This window comes from Triticum urartu, unplaced genomic scaffold (genome assembly GCF_003073215.2).
Source record: "Triticum urartu cultivar G1812 unplaced genomic scaffold, Tu2.1 TuUngrouped_contig_6368, whole genome shotgun sequence".
NCBI classification, from domain to species: domain Eukaryota; kingdom Viridiplantae; phylum Streptophyta; class Magnoliopsida; order Poales; family Poaceae; genus Triticum; species Triticum urartu.
Genome location: NW_024117125.1, coordinates 573 through 6,142, shown reverse-complemented (window position 1 = coordinate 6,142; position 5,570 = coordinate 573). Strand labels below are relative to the sequence as shown.

Genomic DNA, 5,570 nt, shown 5'->3' with positions numbered 1-5,570 from the left:
TTATGCTATAGCGACGACGACGACGACGCGCCGCCGCCTGTTCGCCATGGCGACGCCGGGCAGGGGTCCAGCAGGGGCACCCGCGTCAAGGAGGAGAAGGCCGACGACGACGATGGTGGCGACGACTTCAGCCCCTTTCTTTTTTTAGATTAGGTTAATGTAATGTTTGGATGAATTTCGCTGGAATTTGCCATGTTTGGCCGAAATTTAACTAGTTTTTATCATAACTTCGCCGAACGTTCTTTTTTTTGTTTTTTAATACGCGCCTGGGGGCGGCCCCGGGGGGCGGTGGCCGGGGGGCGGCTCGCGCCCCGCGGGACATTTTTTGCACCGGCTCACCCCCAGGCGGCGCTTTTAGACGCCCCCTGGGGGGCCAACGGCTGGAGATGCCCTGATGAGTGTGCTCATATCCTAATGGTTCTGTGGAGGGCGTGGTATGTCAGAAATGAACTCACTCATGCTACACCAATGCCCTCTATTGAAGGCTCCCGACGGTTCCTATGCAGCTATATGCTTAGCCTCACGAATATTCTAGAACAGTCTACGAAGCAGATCATCAAGGGAAAAGGCATTGCAGTCGGGCCGGCACCAACAGCGACCGCGGCCCCTGTAAGGCTACCTGAGGAGGCCAAGGATTGGGAGAAACCACCAGATGGGAATGTCAAGCTGAACGTGGATGGTGCTTTTCTGGAATCCACTGGAGCTGCAGGGGCTGGTATGATCCTCGAGATGCACAGGGACAAATCGTGTTCTCCTCGTGTCGGTCCTTGCGGCGGTGTGGTTCTGCATTGGAAGCCGAGTTGTGTGCCTGTCTGGAGGGCATATCCCTTGCCTTACAGTGGAGCCAACATGATGTGCTGGTGGAGACTGATTCCGCCGAGCTCGTCAGCATGATTAATAACAACTCTCGGGACTGCTCTCACCTGGGACACCTTGTCAGCGAGGTGAAGCACCTCTTGAGCTCGGGTAGAAGGTTCACCATTAGTAAAATACCCCGTGGCCAGAACTATGCTAGCCATCTTCTCGCTAGATTTGGTCGACAGGAAGGTCGAACTGTGGTATGGTTAGGATCAGGCCCTGAAGAAATTTTAGGCCTTCTCCTTCGGGATTGTAATGTGACTCTTATTTAATCAATACAATCCACTATCAAGTTCTACTAAAATAATAAATTATTTGTAACAAAAGGTTTAGTAAGAAAAGCTCAATCATCATTTTTTTGTCAACACAGGTTTTATTTTTTTACATGGCTTATGTATCGCCTCATTTGCAGTGGCGGATTTGGGGGGGGTGCCGTGGGTGCCATGGCACCCCCCTCCAAAATTGCAAAATGAATTTACTATATATGTAACACTGAATACCTGACAAGTTAATGCATTCTAAGATTAATTATCGAGATAATGACTTATTTAGATCAAATTATACCATATATAGTATAAATTTTCATTAGTTTTGAACACTGGCAACCCCAAGACTGATATTCTAGGTCCGCCACTGCTCATTTGGATCTTACAACAGTGTCCCCAAATCTTATGCGTGGGGGAGAAATTCCATCCTGATATATGTCCATTTATTGGAATACCTTTTTGTGATCGATGGAATATAAACAGTTAAAAGTGACTGAGTTTTTCAAACTCTTGTAGTTCACATTAGAGCACTTGGTGCATTCTCCCTACACTTGCTTAACGTAGTTGTACTGAATTAGTGATTTGGCACGATCCGCGCGCTAGTCAAATTGCTTTTTCAAACTTATTATTTGTCCATCTTTTTATCTTTTTCTTTCCTCACTTTAGTACTACTATCATTTATCTACAAAACTGTTACGGTGGTTGACGATTTTATGGACCGTTCATCCACTACGATCAAACGGTGTAGAAACTAGAGTTACAAGGCTAAAATTACAAATAGTGGTGGGACCATTACAAAACTAAGATGCGGCTAGTCATTTTTTAAAAAGGTAGTTTCGTCCAATTTTAGTAAGGCCAAATCCTGTTCGCACCTCGCTGTGTGGCCCGACACATCTGGGTCGCTCCTGATTCAAGAAAAAAAAAGATCTGGGTCGCTCCTGATTCAAGAAAACTTGTTCGAGCCCTATCTGTTCGAAGCAGCAGGGTAGGATAGGGCGGAGCCGCCGGTGACCCCGGTGGTGGCGGTGGCAGCGGCAGAGGGGGTCGGCAAGGATGACCGCTGGGGCGAGGAGGCGGAGCCGATGACCCCGGCGGCGGCAGCGGAGGGGTCCCAGGGGCTCGAGGACCGACGTCTGATGCAGCCGTGGTTCCTCGCCGTCAAGAGCTAGATCGAGCGCTCGGCGGTCTAGCCATCGAGAGGAAGAGCAAGAGCACCTTGCACCGGTTCGGCCATGGCGTCACGAAGGAGGCGGAGAGAAAGGGCACCGGTGGCCCCGTGATGGTCGAGGAGGTCGCCGCCTCGTCGTGCAGCGCGCGATGGTGGACCGATGGGCGTCCAAGAGGCACTTGACCTTGCCGGATCACGCTGCTGCTGGCGTAATCCAGGCCGGATCTGTGGAGAGCCCGGCGCAGCACCGTCTACAGGTCCATATCTCTTAGTCTTACTCTACCTTATTCCTTGTAAGTTCACGGCTTCCATTGCTCTTCAGTTCTGGTAAGTTGTTGGAAACTGTAAAAGTATCTGACGAAGCACATGAGCTTTCCACAGTGGCCATGTAACTAAGTTCTGAATGTTGCTTCGTTATGCTTAATGGAGCAGGTGGGCAACTCCCTTTTGTCTAAGATTTTGCAAGTCTGTGATATCTGTATTATGTAAAACAGGTCATGACTGATTCTTCAGTTACTGATTCGATTTTTTTGCTTCCAATGTTTTGTTAGATTGATAAGGGCCGGAGCTTCAATGACAAATCTACTATTCAGCACACAGCCCAACTCGACAGGCATTAGCCATGTCAACATGCACTCAGGGGCATGCTCGCCTTGGCAGTCATCAAGGTGGCAATAGAACACTTGAATTCTACCATTTCAGGCGAGATCAAGCTGCACAGGAAAATGAGGAACGATCTGGAGAACATGAAGATGACGCTGGAGTCGGTGGATGTTGTGCTCCGCGACGCTGAGAGGGAGTCTATCAAGCATAAGTCCATGCTTCTGTGGCTGAAGCAACTTAAGGATGCCGCGATCGACATCTCTCACATGCTTGAAGATTTTGAAGATGAAACCGACCTCAACCTGGTATGCAAGATTCTGATTTGGTCACTATCAATCTTGATCTGAATGTTGTTGTTTAATAACATATGAATATTTTTAGATAATGAACTACATCTAAAACTTTTTTATGTACTGAAGTAGATCTGAACCTCACTGTTGGAGTTGATCTTTGAGTCGATGTTAAGTAAAAGCTACTTATACTTGTTGATGCCAAGACCACCTTTTCATTCCTAAATGTCCCTGTTTTCTTATGTTTCACAAATAGTAAGCTATGTCCACAAATATCATGATTTGATTGAGGGGAAATTGAAGTAATACTAGTCTGGTATCCCAAGTGTAATATCAGTTTATGAACTGTTTTTTGTCAAGCACCTGATTGAAACAAGACAGAAGGACCAAAATCATCTACACTTGCTCACTAAGTAGAAATTTGCTATTGCAACCCTTCTAGTTTAGGAAAGTGACAGTTTCCAGAAATTGTTTAGACGGAGGGAAGAACATAGTGTCCAATGGAGCAGTTGTAGGACGTTGTTTTTTTCTCTTCGATGTTCTTTTCCAGGTGAAATCCATGGCTGCTTCCTAAAACTTAAAATCTGTAAGCAGATGTTTCAAGGTGAAATCCATGGCTGCTTCCTAAAACTTAAAATCTGTAAGCAGATGTTTCAATTGCCAAAAGATGGTTGTTGTTCTGGGACTAGACTGACCATCCAGCTTTAAATTTTAGTGTAATCTCAAGATATTGCAATTGAACTCTTCTTAAGGTAATTCTCTGTGTTTATCTGAACTCACTAAGATTATTTGCTTTTTCTTTGGTCTTTTGCGCATTTAAAATGCCAGAGAAAATTTTGCCAATCTCTTTAATTTTCACACAAAGCTAAGGTGTTCCCCATTTATAATTTAGAGACAAGCATCTTGTCAAAGCTTAGGCTTACAATGGAGACACCATCAATGGCAATTCCAAAGTTCTGTGCCTGATCTGTCAGTATCTTTCTAATCTCCCACCTCACGCGCTGAAATTAAAGGGGAAAGGAGCAAACAATGAGCACCCACAAGTAATATATTCTGCCAAATATATACACGCATGCCTACACAATGCTAGTAATCATCGTTGTGTAGATGGCGCCATACATTGTGGAGCAAGGACAGAACTATGTTTCTTCGCCTACATTTGCACAGATGAGCAATTATTGTCTTCTTGCCTTTTTCAGGTATTTGGCAATGTTGGCTCTTGAGCTGCCCAATTGATCACTGAAGCTGGTGGCAAGGTGGTCTCCATCAGAGATGTCACAGGGGCTGTCAAGAACTCCAATGGCATTGACATAGCCAAGCTGATGAAGCACTCGGCAGAGAACCGCGGGATCAAGGGCTCCGACAAAAGGCGATGCCGTCGACCCGACCTCGCTGCTCATGGAAGAGTGCGATGTGCTCATCCCGGCAGCTCTGGGAGGAGTCATAAACAAGTAATCTTCTTCTTCCTCGTCCCAGCTCACTTCACCCTATCTTCTATGAGATTAATGCTCTGAAGCTCAGTTAGAGTTTTTGGCACAAAACTGAGCTGCGTTTGTTGACACATTTCACACATTGACTGACAGTAGAGAAGTGTACATGTTCGCGCTGAAGATTCTGGCAAAGAAGGGCGTGCTGATCCTACCGGACATCGTGGCCAACTCCGGCGGAGTGATGGTGAGCTACTTCGAGTGGGTGCAGAACATCCAGGGGTCCATGTGGGACGAGGAGAACGTGAATCCGGAGCTCAAGATGTACATGACCCGCGCCTCAAACATAGTTCTGATTATTTAGGCAGTGTATGGCGCCGTATAAAATGGGCAGTAATTATGTATAGTATATCTTCAAAAACCAGAATTGGCTCAATTTGGAACAGTGCCTGCTTTATATGAATTTCTTGCTCGCTTTGCACGCGTTGCTACAAGTGCATTACCATGCCTCAGCCATAATCATCCTTGACAAATATGGCAATCACCTTTAGTATGGAACATAAGAAGCATGCACAACCTATTTTGTCAATGAACAAGTTTAGCATATGTTTGTACATTGCTGATCTAGTTAGTAAGCAGAACTCTGTTATAGTAAAACTAGCTAGAGGATCACAGCACCACACATTGTCACAGCTTCACTTTCTGGAATGGTATGGTTGATGGCACCAGCCCCTCCTCAAGATGGAGGTCACGGGTTTGCAGGGGGCATACTGGAGATTTACAGATTTAACTAGCAAGATGCCCGTGCATTGCACGGAACATCAAGATGCATTTTTTTACAAAACACCTGTTGTGATTGACTCATGCAGGAGTCACTAGTAGAAAACAGGGCTATGGTCCAGGCCGGCTCAGCCCATTAGTCCCGGTTCAGTGTAGAACCGGGACTAATGTGGGCATT

General features: G+C 46.1%; 1 long non-coding RNA gene across 4 annotated transcripts; it reads left to right on the top strand.

Moving 5' to 3' along the window:
• The first annotated feature begins 2,027 nt into the window (after window positions 1–2,027).
• LOC125530509 lies at window positions 2,028–5,171 on the top strand. 4 transcript variants are annotated; one of them, XR_007292955.1, is made up of 4 exons: window positions 2,028–2,549; window positions 2,674–3,200; window positions 4,385–4,636; window positions 4,769–5,171. It is a non-coding gene; the product is annotated as an uncharacterized LOC125530509 (long non-coding RNA). The 4 variants fall into 4 exon arrangements; XR_007292954.1 differs by having other exon boundaries at window positions 2,030–2,724; window positions 2,844–3,200; window positions 4,769–5,169; XR_007292953.1 differs by having other exon boundaries at window positions 2,031–2,549; window positions 2,844–3,200; window positions 4,769–5,169.
• The last annotated feature ends 399 nt before the right edge of the window (window positions 5,172–5,570 follow it).